The following is a 23,478-nucleotide window of genomic DNA, read 5'->3' as shown; positions in this document are numbered from 1 at the left end:
CGGATGCAAAACCATGGGACTGGCGAGTGGGAAATAAGGAAGGAATACCAAATTCCAGGCTGTGTCCAAGTGGGAATGCCCTGCTCTGGGGCAGGCCCAGCACCTCCCTTCGTTAGCGCCAATTAGCCCTAATTAGCCCCTGCAGGCCACAGAGGGCTGAGCAGGGAGGGCCCAGGGTGTCCTCTCGCCTCTTTCCCCAGCTCGCTGATGAGAGTCTTCCTTGGAAAGACAATATTATTCCAATTCCAGAAATTTTATTTCTGAATTTGTGCAAATACAAGTTAAAAGATATTAGCTGCATTTCACATTTTGTGCAAATGGCAGAAACAGGCAATTCATGTGCAGCAGGATGGGGGCCAGCCAACGATTTCGATAAAATAAACCCTTTTTTAATTTAAATGCTAATGCACTGAATTAAAATTTAATAACTGAGGAAATTGAAAAGCCGAGCAGGAATATTGGAAATAAATCCAAGCAGAAACAGCTGAAATTAAAAATTCTAGAGAGTGGGAGGATAGCAGCTAAGCTGTCTTATATGATTACATTTTTTTTATATTTTTTTTTTTTTTTCAGAACGAAGGGGGGAAGGAAAAAAATCCTATCTTTGGCTGGCTGTAGGGCAGTAAATCGAGAGTGCTGTGATTTATTGCTCAATTTTCCTGAGGGAAAAAGGCTTTCTTTCATGCTGAAATATTTCATAAATTTCAAGCCAGCATAAATTCTTAATTTAAAAGTTATGGAGGTCACATTTAGTGCACTGGTGCAATTCTGAAATCTTAAAGGAATAGCAACCAAAAAAAAAATTCGCAATTTGATTTTATTTTTTTTAATTCTTCATGTAAAATTTTCTTCAAAGGGATTCTCCAAGTTACACAAAGCAGAAACACAACCTGGCTTCTGAAGGGATACGAAATCCACTGGAAATGAAGAGATAAAAATCTAATTCAATTACAAAAAGGTATTTTTTTATTATTATGATGATGATTATTATTATTGTGAGCCACTTGAGGAATTTCTGTTAAAAAATTTCTTCTCTCCATTGCCTGGGAAAAGCCAGAAGGGAGGAGCTGACAACGTAATTGCTTCTGTTAGATCTCCAATCTTTTGTGAGCACTGATATGTTCATTTGTTATACAGCTGTTCAGCTACAGAAAGGATGTCAGAGCACCCATAATTCAAAGCAATCAATCAAAAATTAATGATTTGTCATGCTTACACAATGGGAAAAAAAGGGGAAAAAAGGCTTTATGGGTTCCTGCAACTGGTAGATTGCTCAAACCTTCGGGGCATTTTCTAGAAGATTAGATCTGTGTGTACAAAAAAAAGGGGGGAACAAAACAGGAAAAAGGAGACTTAATATAGAGCCAGGGCAGAAACCTTGAGGGGTGCTGGAGGTTGGTGAGGCCTGAAACCCCCCAGAGATGGGAACCTTGCAATTCCTGTCTGTTCAAAGAGTTTTGTGCCCAACCCAACCTCACACAACCCATGGGCCACATCTTTGATCACAGGAACCTTCTGCAGGCTTCTGCCATGAGGATTCCACAGGAAAACTGCCTGCTGAATCATGGAACATGGAATATCCTGAGCTGGAAGGATATTCTGACCCACAAGGATCATGGAATCCACAGGACACCCCAACAATGCCACCCTGTGCATCCCTGGCAGCATTGCCCAAACACTCCTGGAGCTCTGGCAGCCTCAGGCTGTGCCCATTCCCTGGGGAGCCTGAGCAGTGCCCAGCACCCTCTGGGGAATCCACAGGAAAGGCACAAAATCCAAGGCCCAGCCCACTCCAAGGGTTACCTAAATATTCCCAAAAATGAAAATATCCCTGTTTGGGAGGCCTGGTGCCAACTCCAACTTTGGAAAACTGAGATTGCAAAGTAATTCCTCCTCCTTGGCAGCAAGACTTTGTTCACCCTGAGTCAGCCCCGATGAGCAGCACCACCATGTCCTGATGCCATTGGTTATTCCTGGTCACACCCCAGTGGTACCTGGTGCCACAGGTGGGATTTACCACCCCACCCATCCTCTCATTCATCCCATGTTCCTTTTCAGATCTCCTTTCACAGCTGGGATTGAGCAAATGAATTACTGGAAAGAAGTGATGTGGGGACTGCAGCCCCCATGAGCCCCAACATCCCCCAGCCACTGCATGACCCCTTTGGGACCAACTCACAATTGTATTATTTACTTTTATTTCTGCTTATCTGCCCCTGTCTGCCCTGCCTGATTTCCCCTTTCTGTTATTACTATTATTATTATTATTATTATCACCATCATCACTACTACTACTACTACTACTACTGCTACTACTACTACTGCTGCTACTACTACTACTGCTACTATTTTTAATACCATTTTTTTTTTGTTTTGACCTCTTTTCTGAGCAGTTCATGGGCTCTTCCTCCTCAGGACACAGAACCATGCAAAGGACATGACCTCCATGAAGGGCACAGCAAGGGAGGTGCAATGGTGTGACCCCACCAGTGCTGGGGAGATCCCTTATTTTGAAAGAAAAAATGAAGGGAAAAAAGGAACCATCACAGGTAAGAGTTCTCATCTCGATGGTTTCGCACAGCCAAGGTGCTCTTGGAGATAATCCATCAGATGTAACCACCAAGCCAAGCTGAATGAGATCAGATGCTGCTGCCTTAAAGGTTTCTGGATGCTGAAATAGCCACAGAATCCCAGACTGGTTTGGGTTGGAAGGAACCTTGCAGCTCATCCAGTGCCACCCCCTGCCGTGGGCAGGGACACCTCCCACTATCCCAGGCTGCTCCAAGCCCATGCAGGCTGGCTGTGGTTGACCTTCATGGCTTTGAGGAATCCCAGCCTCCAATAAATTCTGACCTCTGCATAATGTTATCCCAACACAGTCTTTGATTTTAGCCAGACCAGCATCAAACCTACATCTGCCCATTGTGATGGTCTGCTGTTCAAATGGATCAGTCCCAAATCCAGGACCAGGAGTGGATTCTGCAAAAACTCCCTTCTCCCCTTCTCTTACCAACCCCTTTGCTGCCTCAGACAGAGCTGTTGTCAAGATTTGGTGTGACCTATTTAAGATGTAAAAACAAACCAGAGGAAAGTGTCAATGATCCATTAGCAGACGGGCATGGAGTTTTCTATTCGAAAATTTGACTTTGTACTCAAGACATAAGTTCTCCATGGATATAAGAAAAGACATCCTCACCAAAGGTGCTACCAGAACACACTGTTCAAGTTCCCAAAACTGCAATTAACTGCCAAATTTTGTAGGAACAGCTCAGTTCAACATTTGTGCACTGCCCAGCACTGCCTTTGCAGGCGATGTATTAATCAGAGCATCCCAGACTGGGTTGGGTTGGAATTGACCTTAAAGCTCATCCAGTGTCACTCCCTGCCATGGACAGGGACACCTTCCACTGTCCCAGGCTTCTCCAAGCCCTGTCCAGCCTGGCCTTTGGCACTTCCAGGGATCCAGGGGCAGCCACAGCTTCTCTGGGCACCCTGTGCCAGGGCCTGCCCACCCTCACAGGGAGGAATTCTTTCCCAATATCCCATCCATCCCTGCCCTCTGGCAGTGTGAAGCCATTCCCCCTTGTCCTGTCCCTCCATCCCTTGACCCAAGTCCCTCTCCAGCTCTCCTGGAGCCCCTCTAGGCACTGGAAGCGGCTCTGAGGTTTCCCTGGAGCCTTCTCCATCTCAGCCTGTTCATCCAAAAATACTATTCATTTAAAATAAAACATTGCATTTAAATTCTAGAAAGTGGCATTTGAGGACTAAAATACCCTGAGGAAGTCAAAGGGATGAAAGGCTGGAAATCACCATTTAACCAGAATGGGTCAGAGCAGCTTCCAACAAAGGAACATCTTTGAGGAGGGGGAACAGAAATTCCTGTGCTCCCATTTGGAATCTCCTGCACTCCCATTTACCCAAGTAATTTATTTTGGTGATTTCCTAATTTCCACCTGAAAAAGGAGAAAAGCAGAATTTACATCTGCTGATGAGTGGGGAGACCGGATGTGGGGTGCTGGAACAGCCTGGAAAATGTCACACAATCTGCCCCACAAAATCATTTACAATTCAAAATATGATTCCCTAAAGTTGCTTTTCTACATATTGGGTGCATTTAGGGTAGTTTTGTTTAACTAATGCCAATAAATATCCTTTAAATGAAAATGCACGCAAGCAGAATGTGGTTTCAGGCCATATGCTCCTCGACTGGAGTTGTAAGCAAAAAGTAAATCATGTGATAAATAAGAAATGTATCAGTCAACATCTCCTAACAGGGGAATGTGTCAAAAAATAGGAGTCCAAGCAGATGTATAACTGACCTGAGAAATCCATGTTTATTGACAGGGCTAGACTATATTGGGAAAAAACCCCAACATTTTAACAGTTACAGCAAAACAAAAAAATAACTAAAAGCAATAAAAATGTGAAATGAGATTTCAGATGATTTAAGCACAGGCTTGCTGCCTGATCACTTAAATTATGATTAGAAGCAATTATTCAAATCGCTTGGATTTGCATCCATGGACACCACGCTTGGAGCAATTCCCATGGATGGGATGGGGCTGCTGGGACCCCCAAAGCACTGTCACAGCCTTCCTCAGGGAGCAAAGGGGTTAAATCTATTTATTTATTTATTTATTCATACACAGCCACCTTCTATGATTTGCCTCCGAACTCCATCCTGAGGGAAAATGTCCCTAATTCTGCCTGGGGGTCACAGGAGGAGCAGAACCTCCTTGCCCCACTCCTCTCCCACAGCACCTTCCCTCTCAGAGGTAAAAGGGCTGCCTTGTTTGTTTACCTGAGGAAAAAAAAGGGAAAAAAACACCCAAACTCCCACCCTGTTTCCCCCAAACGCCTTCCCAGAGACAGCTGAGTAATTTTTGTCCAAACACAAACCACACGTTCAATTTTGGAAGGAGCCAGCAGCACCCAGCATGGAAAATTTCACCCCAAATAATTAAAATTTGGCAAAGGGAGAAGCAACTGAAAACAGGTCTGACACAGGAATGCGCCATAAAAATAACTGCAGGCCTGCTACCTGCGCTGTCTGGGGTTATTAACTTCAGAGCCACAGAAAATGCAGGAAGTGCTTTTTTCTTTTCTTTTTTTTTTTTTCCTTTTTTCTTTTCTTTTCTTTAAACAAAGGGCAAGACACTGGCAGTTTCCTATTTAATTTTTATTAAATAGGAGGGGAAAAAAAGCAGAGCAGCTCCACATCACACCAAAACATCTGCAGAGCACAAGGATCCATAAATGTGCTTGTGCCCCTTTGTAATCTGGATTTTTGCTTCCTCCTGCCAACACAGCGGATGCTGAGGAACCCCAAGCCCCGGATTTTGCGGGGCACCGCAGTCCCCTATGCCACTCCCATGTTGTCCTTGTCACTTCTCCAAGCGCAGCAACATCCCCAGAAGTTTATAAAGAGAAGGAAGAAACGTTGAGCCAGTGAGTGACCCGGGCAGAGCTGTGCTCAGAATCACAGAATCATGGAATCACTCAGGCTGGAAAAGCCCTCTGAGTTCATCGAGGCCAACCATTCCCCCAGCACTGCCAAGGCCACCACCAACTCATGTCCCCAAGTGCCACATCCACCCTGGAACATTTATTTCTAGGGGTGGTGATTCCACCACTGCCCTGGATAGCCTGTGCCAATGCCTGACCTCCCATTTAATGCAGAAATTTTTTCTAGTATCCAACCTACACCTTCCCTGGCACAGCTTGAGGCTGTTTCCTCTGGTTCCCAGAGCCAGGGCATCTCCTGCATGAAGGACAATGATCTCACAATGCTTTAGGCTGCTGTGGCTCTTCCCCTCCTCATCCTTTGCCAATCCATCAGAGCAGCCAAAAGGGATGAATTTTCCACTTGGGAACAAGTCAGTTCCTGGGGCTGGAGGAATGCACTGCCTATTTCCTCAGCTGCAGCTTCCCCTCAAGAAACAATCAAAATAATAATAATAATTAAAAAATTATCTGCAAAGAGGAAATGGGAGCTATCCCAGAGGCATCTGCCTGGTCCCACAGCTGAGCCAAGCCCCAGGAGCAAGGGTTCCCCAACCCCCAAAATCCATCATGAGGTCTGCAAACAACCCCCATCCTGGCCATGGGTAACACCCACGGTGGGATGCTGGTGGCAGCTTTAGTGTCAGAATTCCTTGGGAACATCCAGGGGAATCTCAACCTTGTAGGCTGCAGCCTTGCCCTGGGAAACGCCAGCACTTGTTCCCTGCTCCAACAGAGAAAGCCTGGTGGTAAACAGCAATATCTGAGGGTTTTGACTCCTCTGAGATGAGCCCAGGGAGGGTTTGCTGCTTGAGGACAGCAGAAGACAAAGGCAGAGACTCCCATCATGGGCATAGAGGCTCCACTGCCAGAGCCAGGGGACATCTGAGACAGGATGGTACCAAACAGCCAGGGACTGTCCCTGTGTGAGCAGTGACCACAGCTGGGCACCAGCACAGCTCCAGGAAGATCTCCAGTGTGAGAGGAAGGTGCTCATTACTCCTGGCCAAGCTTCAGGAATGCATCACTTAGGCCAAGCTTTAGCAAGAGGTACTTTAGTGCTGAGTTTTCCCAGTCAGGCTCACCTTGGGAAGGCTGAGGTGAGTGTGACCTACAGGGACATGACCTGTCCCCAGCACCCCTGTGCTGCACAGACAGAGGATCCCAGTGCTGCATGCCTGGGGACAGAGGGAGTCCATCATTCCCCACGTGGTGCCTCTGACATTTCGTGTCTGGGGTTCGTCTGAGCAGACCAAAATCCATCAAAATCCATGAGGTTATTGAGCATCCACCTCACCCACGTGAGCACCTCCACCACAGGCAAATAAACGGCTGCTGGAGATGGTTGTGCAACCTAAAAAGAAATCAGAGCAGTTTCTGGATGGGACCACAGCATCACCCCAGCTTGGCTAGGGCCCTGGCCACCTCTCCTTCCTGCAGGTGGCCACCACCCCGAAGAGGACACATGTCCAGGAGGACCTGCAGCCAGGGAACACCATGGAGTGATGGCAGTGTAGGATCAGTGCTGGGGCTCAGCCACCCAGGACCTTCACCTGGAGCCTTGGAGGAGACACTCCAGTCTCTGTCCAGCCATCCCAGGTGAAGGCAGGGCTGTCCCCCAGTCCCACCCAGAGGTGTGGAGTGACTCCTGTTCCAGTGCCATCCCCGTGTTAATTATTGCTGGGGATAATTAACAGCTCCCAATGGTTCTCTCCACTCCTCTTCCTGCAGTTCCCAGGCCCTGGGAAGCCACAAGGTGCCCCCCAATTACTAATTAATAACAAACACTAATGACAAACCCAGCGAGGAGGTTGATCAGCCCAACACAAAGGCCAGCTGTGAGCCCAGGGTCGCACTGAAGAAGCCAAGATTGGAATGATCCCCTCTGCTCTGGCAGTGACACTCTGGACTCAGCCCAGGGGCCCTCGCTGCACTGATTTCAATTCTCTTTGTGTTGACAAGAGACTTCTTTTTCTTTTAACTTTTTCTTCTTGTGGGGTTTTTTTTGCTTCGTCTTGCAAACTGGGCTCCCTCAGGCTTCTCCCCAGATTCTGGTCTGGGACAGAGAAAGTTGCACCATGGAGGTTAAAACTATAGGTAGGTAAACAATACTAATAAAAAAATCAAAATTAAAGTCTAGAAAATATTCTCATTCAGTTTCATTGGATTTACTTATTGTCTACTCTTTATTATCTTCCCATTTTATAACCTTCATTTACCACCTTGGATGTGCTGCCTGCATCCACCTCATTTTTGAGCCATCTCTGTAACCCCAGAAAGTTCTTCTGAGAAGTTTTAAACAGAATCTGCTGGAAAAGGCACACATGGGGCTGAAACTTGGGGGAAAACACCAAAATCAGTGAGGCAGGGAAGAATCCCAGCACAATGCCCCCAGCCTGGGCAGGTGCTGAGCCCCAGCAGTGCTCTGACCTTCGGAAATGTCACAATCCTGCCCCGAAGGACCCAGGTGTCCCTGTCACCCATTCCCAGCTCCCACCCTCCAGCTAGTCCCAGACAGGTTTAAAGGCTGTGAGCAGTTGCCTCTGAGTCAAGGGAATATTCATATAAGTAATTTTATGAACTTGCTGAAAGTACTGGCAGAATTTGTGCTTTGAATTTCAATTTTTCTCCCCTGGCAGCCTAGGGAGACTCGAGCAGCACACGCCAGCAGAAGTAACCAAAGAAAGGGAACATTAAATAAATTTTAACCTAAAACTACAAATGTTCAAACCAGTATTAAAAAGCTTCAACCTCGTGTACTTTTGTTTTTCCCTGAAACAGTCATGAAATTAAAATTATGAATAAATCAATGCAGCAAATTGGTCTGGATTTAAAGAGTTACTCCTTGATTATAAGCAACTGAAAAGTAATCAAAATATTTTTTCCATCTCCTGTTGCTCAGTGCTCTCCTTACTCTGTTCTTTATGAGAAAAATAATCAAATTGAGGGTGAAGAGGAGAAAAGGCATTACTGATTATTCCGAACTCTCATATTATAAAAGCTGGAAAATAAGAGTGACCGGGCAAAACAACAGAATTATGTGCATCGAGCAGTTGTTTACAGATGGTATGAGTTTCCCAGCAAAAGAAACAGCTGGAAATATTTTTAAAGAATAAATGTATATGGAATGAAACCTTGGGGGGGAGGAAGGTATTGGTTTTTTTTTTACTTGGGGGAAAAAAAGGGGGTGAAGGAGCCATGCGATAGCATTTCAGAAATCCACCCGTTTTTCCAGGTTTCCAATTTCACAGGAAACTCTCAGGAAATCAATTTTTTAAAAAATCCTATTACAGGCACTTTTCCAAGTTGATAAAACAAACATATCTAACAAGCTACGAGTGCATAGAGGGAAAAAAAATTAAAATAGGACTTATTTATCCAGGGAATCCCAGTCATGTTCAACACGTTTAGTTCAGGAGTTCAGCACCTCCTGCCTTTGCCTTGGAACTTTGCCTCTGATGAGGCAGTGATGGCTCCTCTGCATGCAGGGACTGCCAGGAACCTTGCCCTGAGCAGCTCCAGCCTTTCCCAGCTCCAGGTTGATGGGATGGGTGGGAAAGAGCTGGCAGTTGGGTTTTGGAGCAGTCAGCTCCCAAGCAGAGTGGGCTGGGGGCACAGGCTCTGCTCTCCTGGGCTCATCCCAGCAATGTGGGCAAGGGGAGGATTTTCCTCTTTCATTCTACCCTCCTGAGACCCCACCTGAAGCACCCCCAGCTCTGGGGCCACAGCACAGGAAGGACCTGGAGCTGCTGGAGAGAGTCCAAAGGAGGCCATGGAGATGCTCTGAGGGCTGGAGCCCCTCTGCTCTGGAGCCAGGCTGGGAGAGCTGGGGTGTTTAATTGGAGAAGAGAAGGCTTCAGGGAAACCTCAGAGCTCCTTCCAGTGCCTAAAGGGGATCCAGGAGAGCTGGTGGGGGACTTGGGACAAAAGATGGAGGGACAGGACAAGGGGGAATGGCTTCCCACTACCAGAGGGCAGGGTTAGATATTGGAAAGGAATTCCTCCCTGTGAGGGTGGGGAGGCCCTGGCACAGGGGTGCCCAGAGAAGCTGTGGCTGCTCCAACCCTGGGAGTGTCCAAGGCCAGGCTGGACAGGGCTTGGAGCACCTTGGGATAGTGGAAGGTGTCCCTACAGGAGGTTGGAAGGAGATGATCCTTCAGGTCCATCCCAATCCAAACCAGTCTGGGATTCAATTACTCTCTCACCACAGCTCAGCTGTTAGCAGCCAACCTGAAGAACCCCCTGATCTTGCACAGTACAGTTCAATCTACCCAGACTGAGTGTGCAATCCCAGCATGAGCAGGGCAGGACAGGCAGAGACAAAGCCCCCCAGGCAGGCCTGCCAGGGAATGGCAGCCATGGAGCTCAGCGTGGTTTGGCCCAAGGAATGCCCAGCCAGGAGAGCCCTGGAGCTGTCCCAGTGGGATGTCCAAAGCCAGCACAAGTGCAGGTGTCACTGCAGGGAGGAGACATCCCCGAGCATCCATGCCCTCAGCAGCTGCTCCCCTGACCCACAAGGGAGCACAAGTTCCTGACAGCAGCATGGCCCACCAGAGCCAGGCCCACCTGGACCATGAGCTCCTGCAGAGCTCAAATCCCACTCCCTGAGCCTCACACAGGATCCTGAGAAAGATCCAGCCCAGCCTGTACACAGAGGAACTGAGGAACCTCCCCCCTGCCCACCACTGGTGCTTCCATCAGGACACACAGATACCTCGGAACAGAGACCCAACACACAAGGAAAACTGAAACCCAAACCCAGCTGGTGCCAAGCTCATGCTCAGAGGACAGGGCACTGGTGGGACATTCCCTGGCCCCAGCATGGTGGATCTCAGAGCCACAAGGAATTGGTGGTGAAGCACCTCTTGGAAGAAGCTTTGATAAGGCTGAGACTTTGCCCTTCAGACCCCGGAGGCTGCGGAGAGTCCCAGGGCAGCTGCTCCAGCTCATGGTTAAGTAATTTGGGTGTCAGTGGGAGTCCTGTGATCCCTGGAAGAATGGTGAATTTTGGAGATGGTTTTACCTCTTATTTTGGTAAATTGTGAAGAATGCTTTGAGTCCCTCCATAACAAACAGCACTGCAGAGATTGCAAAGTACTGCAAATGTTCAGCTTCAATCTGAGACAAGCAATGAAAATTTAAACACTTGAAAAATACAATCCAAGGCAGCAAATTAGATCTAGAATAGAAAAAAATTGCATAATTTGATAAATATTGCAGTGAGATGGCATGAGGAACAGCACCATGAGGAGGTCCAGCATCAGCCAAGGATCCCCTCCAAGGCTGGCACACAACACCTCCTCGTGGGAAAGGCTGCACATTTGCAAAATATAAATTTTATCCTTGTAAAATAGACATTTCATCTGTATTTTAAAAAATTCCATGCAGCATTTATAGGCAGGCTGTGAGATTGAAACTAAAACATTCTCCATTGGGAGGGTAACTGTGGGACTTCACCTTCTCTCCCAGTTTGGTATGATTGGCTTGTTTAAATAGCATGAAATGGTGGTAATTTTACTTTGGAAAGGGAAAAAAAAAAGTCCAACCACATTGGTCTAAAAGTAAAAAGGAGAGAAGGCACACAAAGCTGGGTAATTTCTTCAAACTTAAAAAAGAGCAGTAATTATAGGGGGAAATTCAGAGAGTTTAGTCTGCCTGGCTCCCTCAAAAAACAAAAAATAAGAAAAAACAAGGAAAAAATAGTAAAAAGAGAAAAAAGAGAAGGAAGGGGAGGAAATGAAGTTGGAGAAAAAGCAGGCTGGAAGTAGAATTCTTAGAAATTCTGCTTGCAAAATAACTCCCATCAACCAGCCACAAATCCTATAAATATCACCAGATCGACTTCCTGAGCAGATCTAAATCAACAAATAAACCAACAAACCCCCAAGATTAAAAAAAAAAAAGTAAAGAAAATAAAGAAGTCTAACTGAAAAAAAGACCCAAAACCCCAGTAAGTCCAAGCTGGTGTCCCCAAGGGTGGGTGGCTTCGCTGGCTTCCCAAGAACAATGGTGGATTTGGAAAGTCAGAGGGAAAACATTTCCTGGTCCACTGGAGCTGTGAAAGCTGCAGCATCATCTCCTCCTGCCCAGACAACTCAAACACTGCCCAAGGGCAGAGGGATGAGACCCTCAGCCCTCCCCAGAGCCCCTCCAAGCAGGCATGGCACTGGGAAGAGCAGCATGTCACTAGGGAGCATCGACCTGCACTTTCTCACTCCCAAATCTCCATCTTGGAGCAATTGTCTGGGCTAAAGACACTTTTTTCAAGCACTTTGTGGGGGACAAACATCAGTGGGACCAACCAGGTAACCTTCAACTCTTCATTATTCCTGGAGCTGAAACAAATGAGGGCACAGAGCTGTAAGGAAATTATTTCAAGCCCAAAGTGGAGTTACAGCAAGACCAACTATGGCATGGATTGGTGTCACTTCTGCACCATTCACACAGCAGAGTATGACACTCATTTTCAAAAAGTGGGAGAGACACAGTCCCTGACATTTAAATTTTCTGATTCATACAGGCAAAATACATTCTATTTATTTTTTAAAGCAAGAACTGTAAGATGCACTCAAAATCTAAACGAAGCACTTATAAGCTCCAGATTCTGTTTGACTGGAGCCTATGAAACCCAAAAAGATATTCCTTATTTCTTGGGCAACAACAAAACTTCAAATCAATCTATTTTTCTTCTGGCTGAACCTGAAAAGGAATTTTTCAATTTTTCAGAGCTTCAAGAAAACCAAGAATATCAATTATTTGCACAGCCCTGCAGAGTGGACAGATTTGTCTTGGAAAACCTCCAATGTGGTGCAAAAAACATACAAATGTTCTTACAGGATCCCTTTTGGGGTTGAATTTTGCAGGCAGCACCATGAGCCCTCTGCCCATGTTCAGGCCAGAAGCTGCTGCAAACTCTGCAAAAGAAAAGCCAGACAGCACAATTTCTCCCAAAATTTTGGGGAGAATCCTGCAGCCAGAGTCATGCAGGATCATGTCGAAGGATGAGAGAAATCCCCAAGCCCACCATTAATTCCCAATTCCCAAATGGAATCTGGGGTTATAGCAGCACAGGCTGGCCGAGGCTGGTTGGATTTCCAAGTTGAGAAAGGAGCAATGAACCCACAGATCTGTGATCCTCTGGATGAACAAATCCCAGGCCAAGGGCTGTTTCCTCCTCCAGATGCACCCAGAGAGCCTCTGGACACCACTCTACTCCTGTGCCCTGGGAGCACCAACTGCAGGAGATGCTGGGCTGGGAGAAGGTAAATGTGTGCCACATTCCACAGGCTTTTCCACTGGAAAAGAAAAACTGATGCTCACCTACACTTCATTGCAGACACCTTGGGTGCTTTATTTTCCACCCAGCTCATGGATAACCTCAGCAGCCATGGATATTTTCCAGATTATTGTTTTGACCCCAAGGAACATGGTATATCACCAGTTCTGTGACTGGCCGAAAGCACAGCATCCTCAATGAATTACTCTACTTAGTAAACATCTGAGAAAATCACCCAAGAATTGTTTTCTGCACATAACATCCCAAGTGTGGGAAGCTGAGACAGTTCAGAGCATCTGTATAAAACGGGAATACTGGGGACTGTTCTCCAATCCCCAAATTCCATTCTTGGTGAGTGATCTCTGCTTTGATGCACTTTGCCTCCACAGGGTCCTAAACACAAAGGAGGACCCAGGATGTTCCTGAGTTTAGGGGAAAATCTCTGGAGGGAGCCTGGAGCAGAGTCCCTGGCCCAGGGAGCACAGGAGCCTGTCAGAGCTGCACCATTGCCAACACTCCAAAGCATCTGTTTTTGTAGAAATGACAACTGAATTGGGCCACCTCCAGTTCTTCACAAATGCCACACATCACCTCACCCACTGTGCCACATCCCTGTGGGGTGAGCAGACACCCCAGGCTGGCGCCAGGACAGCATTTGGTGACACTACAGCTGCTCTGAGCTCCTGGTAAAGCACCACAGTACAGAGCTTTGGTGGAGAGGGAAGAAGCAGGTAACCCATAAACAGGCCTAGAGGATTGGACACCTCAGATTGCTCCAGCCCATCTGGGCACAGGCCCAAGGGCCCAGCAGTGTCCCACAGACAAGCTTTACCCTGCTAAGACACACTGAACACCTTCCAGGACCCTGACTCACCTGAGACTGGGGGTAACTCAGGGTATTACACTGGAAACAGTCCCTGCTGTCCCACTGTGGGGCAGTGCTGGGTTCAGAGTTGGACTCAAAGATCTTAGGGGACTGTTCCAACCAAAATGATTCCATGATTCTATAGTGATTACCAAGACATGCAATAGATGCTGCTCCAACAAGAGCAACATCCTTCTTTCCATCCAATTCCTTCACTTCCTTATCTAGAAATTTATTTTACAAATAGAAGGCAAATAGCCAGTGAATTATGACTTTTCAGTACTTAATGGGGATTTATAAGAAAGATGGGAACAGAGTTTTTAGTAGGGCCTGTAGTGATAGGACAAGGGGAGATGGTTTTAAACTAAAAGAGTGGAGATTTAGATTAGATATAAGGAAGATGTTTTTTACAATGAGGGTGATGAGGCCCTGGCACAGGTTGCTCAGAGAAGCTGTGGCTGCCCCTGGATCTGTGGAATTGTCCAAGGTCTGACTGGACAGGGCTTGGAGAACCCTGGGGTAGTGGAAGGTGTCCCTGCTCACTGCAGGAGGCTTGGAACGAGATAGGTTTTAAAGGTCCCTTCCCAGAACTCTGTTATCCTGATTCTGTTCTATTCTATTCTATTCTATTCTATTCTACAAAGAACAGCAGTGTCCACAGTGCCTGTGCTTCACTCTCAGCCTTTCACCAGTTAACCTCAGAAAGTCAAGTTCCAGCCAAGTGCTTGACTTCCCCAGCAAGATGCCAAAGCAGCTCCTTGGCTCCAGGCTCCGAGGGGCTTCACAAAACTTTGTGCCTAGCAGACAGATTTTTGTGGATGTTGTGTGCTCTGGACAAAACCACAGCAGTTTTCCAGCTCCAAAGCAGTTTTCCAGCTCCACAGCACTTTTCCTGCTCACTGCCACGAGGGCACAGCCACCCTTGGGCAGCACAGGAGCCTCCCAGCCTTGGCACAGCCTCACTGCAATAATTCTCCATCAATACTCCTTCCCAGTGCTCACTTTTCCGCTTGCCCACGCAGTGAGCAGCATCTCGCAGCCTCACTATTGGTCTCTGGTGAGTAATTGCAGAGGTAATAAAAGAAAGAAAACCCTATCAGGCTACAGCTACGCAGCCACTGTGTTGCAATATGAAGTGGACACACTCTGGAGTCTCCTGGGATGCCCTGAAATTTGTACAGTTCAGAAAAAGGACATTCAAAAGGTAAAACCCCACAGTGCCCATGAGGCTCTTAAATGTGACCTCCAGGCTTCCCTGCAGCCTCTAATGGGCCAACTCTGCACCCTGCACAAATTATCACGAGTATCAAAAATATCTTTACAACAGAGCTTTTATTTCCATATATTTGAAGCTGCTTTCCCCTTTTGTTTCTTCTCTAAACCGGTTAAAATGAGCATTAAGGGATATAATTATGTTGTTAGCTTAATTGCCTACTTAAAGCAGAATCTACAGGGGTTTAATGCAAGATTTGAAAAGGGGGGGGGAAAGGAAATTGGGATATTAATGGATACAATTTTTAAAATGAACCTCTTCTGGGGCAAAGTGAGTTTGGGGCATGGGACAGAGTGTGAGGGGGGAGGAGGTGGAATCAGCCCCCATCAGCTTCTGTCACAAGGTTTTGTCAAAATGCAAACTGTTGGCCCATTCCTTCTCCAGCATTCTAATTTTGGAGAATTTGACCTAATTAATCATATACCACCACACACCAAAAAAGAATCCCTCCTTCAGTTTGAAACCTGAATGCTATTATTGGAGTGACACACTTAAGCCCAGGATAGGGGCTGGCATCTGATGTCTCCGATTCTGAAGGACCAGTCCAGCTGGGAGAACTCTTGCTCCCAAATCACCCAGCAGACAAACAACCACTTCCACAGGCAGAGGAGCACAGGATGGGAGAAAACAATTGGTACCCAGCCCTTAGTCTGGTAACTGCTGTCTGAAAAAGCCATTGGTGTCCATAAGCCAAGGCAGAATGATGCTCATCGTTCCTACAAGCCAACCTGTCCTGTGCCACAGTTCCTGCACAGCCCTGCTTTTGGATTTGTTCAGAAACAACAACTTTTATGCCAGAACACAAGCACAGGGCAAAGCTGCAGAGCAAAGCAGAGCAGAGCACTTTCAGAGGCTGGAGCAGCAGCCCCATGCTGTCACTGGTCTCACCACTTCCCTGGTGCTCCCAGCAGCACTGCATGGCTCTGGATGTGGAGAGACTGAAGGCATCAGCAAAATTCTGTTCAGTGCACTAAATGCCTTCAATTCCCACTCCCCTTTACCACAGAGCCACCGTGGCTGGTGTTGTCTCTGATGTCTTGGCAACTGAGATGCTGCTTCTGGAGCACCTTTGGTCTCCTCCAGTTCAGCCCTAGGGACTGCACTTCTGCAGCAGCAGAGACCTAGAGTTAAACCCAGCCCTGCCACCTTCCTTTCCCTGCTTCCACTGCATTCTATCTTGTGCAGCTCCAACCAGGGCTAAATCCTGCACTTGGAACCTCCAGTTTGACTCACTAACTTGGTTTCTGCAGGTTTTTGATGAACTTCCCCCTGTCCAGTGTTCACCATGGAGCTGGGGCATGCTGGGGACACAAAATTTGAGGGAAACCCCCACTATCACCCCTTTACAAGGTTTCACTGCCTCTATGACCCAGCAAGGGAAAACACTCATGAAAATCCAACAAATACAGGTGGGAAACACCATTCTCCTCCTGCAGAGATGGAGCAAAGCTTCATGGAGTAAAACCCAGCCCCACCAGTGCCCTGTTTCTCCAGAAAGAGAAACAAGATGGTGATCACAAAAGAGATGCTTCCCACCCAAAACAAGAGCCCTCCCAGGGTCTTCTCCCTTCCCCTGCCTCCTAAAAGTTATCAAAATGGAATTTTGAAATCTTTAAAAAAAACTTTTGATGTATTTATTACAGTCTACAAATATTAAATATTTGGTGTGCTATTTCAAATATATTATATATGATATTATTTAATGTATAACATGTATAATATATAAATATATATCTATAAATATATATTTTTTTAAAATATACATATATATAATACAAGTATTTGAAATATTTAAGAAAATTATTTCCTGTGATAAGCAGCTGTTTCTCTCCAGCCCTCTGCCAACCCTGCACAGAGACCATTGCTGGGATTTTGGAAGCTGCTGGTGTTTGATGAGTCCACACAAGGGAACATCTCACAATCCTGGAAAAATTACTGGTGTACTTGAAAAAAATCAGAGAATTAATGTATTTCTCCTTGGAAACATAGAGGAAATGTGCATTGTTACAAAGTTGGATATTAGCAGGAATATGTATAGCACAAATTAAGGACTTCAGAGGAGAAGCCACCTTGGATCATTTGATTAATACAGTAAGTACTTCCTATACCAACATAAGTGGATTTCAAACAACTTGAACTCAACATAATTAGATAGATTAATAAAGCACCAGAATTAAGGCATTAGGTTGAAAGGAAAAACGTGAAAGAATCTGGAAATTAGCAGATAAAGTGAGAGAAAGTAAACAAGGGGAGGCATCAACCAAGAGCTCATAAATTCTGGGGAGTGTGACGGACCATGGTCAGCACCATCAGATAATTCCAGGATTAAAAGCCCATCCTAGAAACAGATCCTTATGCAGGGCTTACATTAAAACCACATGGAAAAAATAACCCCATTGCAAAATCAGAAAGTCAGAAACTGCCAAGAATTGGGTGGAATGTACCCTATGTGACATGCCATCAGCCCTGAGGTGCCACCAGCCTGTCCCGTGCTCTGACACACCCCTGAGGTGATGAAAACACATCAGTCCTTCCATTGGACTCTCAACACATCCAGCATTCCCTGATTTAGATAAAAATTAAAATAAAGGGGAAAAGAACTAAAATTTGCAGCAGCCAGACTGACTTGGCTCGGCTCCATCGGGTCCCTAAATATTTTTAATTTAGAATCAGAATTTTTAGAATATTTTCTAGAAATTATTATTATTTTCTTTTCTTTTTTTTTCCTGGTTGGTTTTTTTTTTCCCCTGCCATATTTGTACTTTCCTTCTTCCCTGGGTTTGGGCAAGGATGCTCTGCTCAGCCCTTCAGCCCAACACCTCCCGAGGCTCAGCTGAGCATTCACACCTCAGGTATCACCAAGGAGAATAACTCAGCTGGATCAGGGCATTTTTCCACAGTGCCACATCCCTGAAATATAGAACATTCTCCCAGTTTCCCACTTGACACCCAGTAGTGATTTTCCTCCTTCCCTGGAGCAAAGAGCTCAATGATGGTGTTAGCCCCAAACACATGGGTCATTTAACCACATTTAGGAGGGGAGGTTTCAAACTCACAAAAATTTCTAAAGATCAGGAAAAGGTAAAAGATCCCTCTAAGGACTCAAAAAAGCCAGATTCCTCCCCAGCCCCAACAATTTTTGGGCTCTCTGTGGGCAAACCCTCCTTCCTCTGAGCCCATCCTTCAGCCAGGGCAGTGGGAGTATTTGCTGCAGCTTCTCCAAACAAATTTCCCCCTGAGGCAGACACCTGGCTTGGAAAATTTCAGTCCAAATATTTAAAAAAGTTTTGGCAGGGTTAGAAAGAGTTGGAGGCAGGGGCTGGTTGGAGTTGGGCAATCCTCACCAGCAGTGCCACTGCCAGCTCCGCCCCAAAGAGGCACAGGCCAAAATGGAAATTAATTTAAAAAACAGGGGGAAAAAAGGGGAAAAAAAGCTGAATGAGTCATTGTTCATCAGAGGAGAGGAGGAATCGAGATTTTTTGTGTTTGTTTGGGAGGGGGTGGTGCAATGGAGATATTGAAGGAAGAAAGGTTGTTTTGTTTTGCTTTGTTTTACAGCAATATCACAGGAAAAGTCTTGTTGGGAGATTAAGTAGCGCTATTAATGACAAGCAAAATGGCTGTCAGCCCCTGCCCTGCTCCCGGGGCGGGAACAGGAGTTTTATTAAACACAAAAATAGACCAGGCCCTCCCACCACAGGCCTCCAGCACGGGGCTCTCTGCAGCCACACGGAGCAGAACAGGAACCCAGTGCTGAACAGGAACCAGGGCTGAACAGAGACCCAGGGCTGAACAGAGACCCAGGGCTGAACAGAGACCCAGGGCTGAACAGGAACCAGGGCTGAACAGGAACCAGGGCTGAACAGAGACCCAGGGCTGAACAGAGACCCAGGGCTGAACAGGAACCAGTGCTGAACAGAGACCCAGGGCTGAACAGAACCCAGGGCTGAACACAGACCCAGGGCTGAACAGAACCCAGGGCTGAACAGAGACCCAGGGCTGGAGCAACACCTGGAACAAAGTAGGAATCCAGTGCTGGAACATCCCTGAGCACTGGAGCAGGAACAGCACTGGCACTGGAGCAGGAACCCAGTCCAGGAACAGGAACTCAGGGCTGGAAAAGCCTCGGCACTGGAGCAGGAACCTGGTGGTGGAAAGGGCACCCAGTGCTGGAACACCCCTGAGCAGTGGATCAGCACCCAGCACTGGGATAGCCCCACACACCCATCTCCTGCCTCCTCCTGTGCCTGCAGCCAAAGCCAAACTGGGGCTGCACAGGAGAGAGGTTAATCCCAGCTGAGGTGGTGAGGAAGGCACAGCTGGTGCCGGTGGCATGGATGGCACAAACCAACTCCAAATGGGCCTTTTCCCTGCTGTTCATAGAAATTTTTATCCTCTTTTGATGAAGAAGAAATAACATAAATGAATCATGGCCATATCACGTGCCTGGTGGCCTTGTGGAGTCACCAGCAACTCCCACTCATTTACTTTTCAAACAGAACCAGGAAATAAATATAAAGCATCACTAAGCCATGTCCTCCCCTACACTGCTGTCAGCAGAACAGAAAGCAAAGGCTTTGGGGCAATGAGGGAGTCAGGAAGAATTTTAACAACCAGCCCCAGTCAAACAAACCCACGCCCCAGCAGGCTCCACTCCCAGGCAGCCACCACACAGGTGCTGCCCAAATCCCATCCCACAGGCCAGCACATTTGAATTTTGGGAAAGCCTTTAATACCTCAAGCTTAAAAAGACTTGCACTCCAAAAAAAAGGTTAAAGGAAACACTTAGGAACCAGGGCTTTTTTGTTAGCACCTATTAAAGTTTTAGCAAATACACTAAAATAAGTGACCGGGAGCTTTGGCCCTGTGGAATATCCACATATTGAGCCCCCCATACCTGGGTTCTCTGTCTGACACCCGAGATAGAAGTGCATGGCTGACTAAGGGAGAAATCCTGCTCTGCCTGGTGGGAGAGAAGAGGGCCTGTCCCTGCCCATGGCCCTGACTCTGTCCCTATCCCAGTCCAGGGCAGCTTTGGGGACCCCTGAGAATGCCAAGAGTAAATCTTTTTCCAACAGCTCTTGCCAGCACCACAGGAATGCCAATGTGATGAATTGTGTCCTTCCTTGTAACAAGAGAATTAAACACAAAACATTAACAGTGAATTTCTTGACCTACACAAGGAGAACTTCCCATGGCAGGCAATGCTGTAAAAAAGGCTGTGCAGCCAGCACCACACATCATTATATTATTTTAAATTTCCTTTTGCATTGGCACCAATAACCTGAATTTTAAGGTGACCTTCCAGCAGTTTTTGAAACATTTTGAACCAAAATGGCACTGAAATGGCATCAATTTTTCCCCCTTTTTTCTTTTTTGAAGAAACGTTTCCATGGCACATCATGGGCTTGATTTTGTTTTGGGTTTTTTTGGTTTCAAGGGGAACTAATCTGTGGAGCCTCCCTCCCAAGGAAGCAATAGTTAAGCCTGTGCTAATAGAAGTGCAAATCAAGACTGGGCCAAGCAACATAATTGCTTTCCAGACGGGTGAGCGTGCCACCGATGGAGCAGCCCATCTGCTGAGAAAACAAGTGCAACAACTGCTCCAATTTTTTTCCAAGCAAAGGTGCAGCAACAAACCCACAAAATAGGTTTCGCTTCCAGCCGCCAGCGCCTCCGAGCCATTTTTATAATCCTTGTTTTTCTTAGATTATCCCAGTGTGGTTTTTCCCCCGTTTCCTTGTTGAGCACTATTTAACCAGCACTAAAGTCTGCAATCATTAAACCCCGTGACACGGAGCTGGCTGGTCAGCCAGGAATGGCCAGGAGCAGCAGCCAGGCATTGCTGGAATAACTGGGATGTTGGCAAATCGATAAAAATAAAAGGGCCTTTGGGGGTGTCATTTGAAGGCACTGCTGGGTGGGTGCCCCACAGGCTTGGGTGCAGCCCAGCGATGTGACAGGTCCTGCATGGGACCTGCTGAGCTGCCCTGGGTCCCCAGTTCATGTCTGCATCCTCCCAGAGCATCAACAGGATGGAGATATGCAAAAAATAAATAATTATAAGCATCTTTTAGCAACAACCAATTTATTTAATACATAAAACACATCCGCTCGGAAGCCTGGGCCTCTGAGCTGGAGTTTCCCTTGCAAGAGGCAGAGGTGCAAGGAGCAAAGCCTGGCTTTAAATGAAATACTACAGGTTAAGGCACTCCCCTCCATCCACCTGCTGCTGTGCCATCCTAGGTTCCACCACCTGAGGCTCAGCTCCCCAGTTTCTCCAATTCCTGCCACGTTCAGACTGTGAATCTGCACAGAGGAGCACTCTGCTGGTTTGAGGAGGAAGGTGGGTCAGACCCCAAGGCACTGGTGTTGCTGAGCATTGCTCCCTGTGCCAGGAAGAGCTCCAGGATGTGCTCCCTCGCTCAGGTTCAGCTCCGTGCTCATGCCAGACATTTACTGAGTCCAGGTAGGAGCAGTTCCAGGCAATCATTAACCAGGAAACCAGTGATTTTTGCCTTGCCAAAATCAGGTGAAAGAACAGCCTTAAGGAACCTGCACCGCTCACCAGCCCAGAGAGGCCCTGATGTAGTGATAAAGAGCCCATTCCATGGAAAAACCCAAGCACAAACCCATTGCCTGCTCCTGAATTTAAAAGATGTGCTGGAGGCAAGTGGTGAGCACTGCCACAGCCAGTAGCCCTGCTCTGGTGACTGTCCCTGTACTGTGGCTCGTCCACATGGACCAGAGCATTCCCCATCCATGGTTTCCTGGGCACCAGCCCAGCTCACAGGGCACCAAGCTGCATCTCCCCCTTTATAAGGGATTCACTGATCAATTCATCTTTCCTCTGCAGTGGCATTTGCACCCCACAGCTCCAGGATCCTCCACAACTGGAAGGTCAGAAACCCCTTGTCTTGTACTAAAAAAAAAATACTATGGAATCCCAGACTGGTTTGGTTTGAAAGGCATCATCCAGTCCCACCCCTGCCACGGGCAGGGACACCTTCCACTATCCCAGATTGCTCCAAGCCCTGTCCAGCCTGGCCTTGGACACTTCCAGGGATCCAGGGGCAGCCACAGCTTCTCTGGGCACCCTGTGCCAGGGCCTCACCAGCCTCTCATTTCTTCCTAATATCTAATCTAAAGCTCTCCTCTTTTAGTTTAAAACATCTCCCCTTATCCTATCTGCCTGTGTAAAAAAAATCTTTTAAAGAGCTGGAATGAGATTTTGGGAACAGCCACAGCCCCTCTTTCCACACCATGTACCCATTTGGCTGATCTCAGTGTTACAAATGTGCCCGGGGTGAAGCCCAGCCTGTGCAAACACTGCCTGAATTTCTCTGGATGTGAACAGGGCTTGGGGGAGGTCCAGCCCCCTGGGCCAGCGTGGGGACCCTGTGCCTCAAGGCATAGGTACATTCATCCTCTAATTTTCAAGTTTTTTAAGTGAATCCAACCAGTTTTTCCTATTTGCCTTCCAATTAATGGTCACCACCAAAGGCAAAGCCAGGCTGGGTGTTTGCAAAATGCCCTGACCATGATGCAGGGTGGTGGAGCATCTCCCGAGGATCTGTCTGGGAAACACTGCAGGAATTGCCCTTTGGGAGCACTGGATGCCAAATTCCAATGCCTGTGCCAGCACATCCCTCTCCATGTAGCCAACACACCCAAGTGGCTGCTGGCATCTGCCACTGCCACCCTCAAGTCCCCATGCCAATGCCAGGAGCCCCAGAGTCCTGATGGCTCAGGGACATGCCCGTGGGACCCCCAAATTGGTGCCTGCAGCCCCCAGGGTCCAGCTGGGCAAGGGGGGAATGCTGTTCCCTGGCAGTGCTACTGGAGGAGGAGGAGGAGGTCCTGTCCAGCCCAGCAAACTGTGCTCAGTCACACCAGGTCTCCATGTGCACAAATCTCCTCCCGCTGGAGCAGCATCTCATTAAATTAAGAATTACAGTGGCACAGACCCCTCTGATCCCTGCTTCAGAAGGAACTTTGAACCCAGCAGGTTCAAGGCCTTCACTAGCAAAGGAACTCCAGAGTGATGATTTCTGTTCAGGTACAGGTCATTTCCATGCAAAAATCCAATCTTTCAAAAAAAAAAAACAAAAAAAGGGAGGAATTCCTGCCCAGGCACCGGCACCATCCTCATTCCCTCCAAACACATCCCAACAACACTGAGCTGACAGAGCAAGCCCAAGACATGAGACTGGGATAGAGAGAGGAGCCCCATGACCTGTCCCACACATACAGCGACCCTCCAGCACATACAGAAAGAACCACAAATAAATCCAAGGAAAACAAACGGTGTTGAGCCACTTCCCTTGTAGAGGCTCAGATGTCAACCAGCACTGAGCAACCAGCTCTTGTTTCACCAGGGCAAAGCATTCACAGAGTCACAGAATCCCAGACTGGGTTGGACTGGGAGGGACCTTAAAGCCCATCTTGTTCCACCCCTGCCATGGGCAGGGACACCTTCCACTGTCCCAGGTTGCTCCAAGCCCTGTCCGGCCTGGCTTTGGACACTGCCAGGGATCCAGGGGCAGCCACAGCTTCTCTGGG

At 47.3% G+C, this 23,478-nt stretch overlaps 1 protein-coding gene across 16 annotated transcripts in view; it reads right to left on the bottom strand.

The window, feature by feature from the left end:
* Positions 1 to 23,478, bottom strand: part of ZNF618 (zinc finger protein 618) — a 160,431-nt gene that overhangs the window by 92,471 nt on the left and 44,482 nt on the right. The gene's annotated exons all lie outside the window — the stretch shown is intronic.

Source organism: Lichenostomus cassidix, chromosome 17, assembly GCF_008360975.1.
Source record: "Lichenostomus cassidix isolate B80296 chromosome 17, HeHo_3.0, whole genome shotgun sequence".
Lineage (NCBI taxonomy): Eukaryota > Metazoa > Chordata > Aves > Passeriformes > Meliphagidae > Lichenostomus > Lichenostomus cassidix.
Note: the sequence above shows the minus strand (reverse complement) of the source record. Positions and strands in the feature narration are given on the sequence as shown.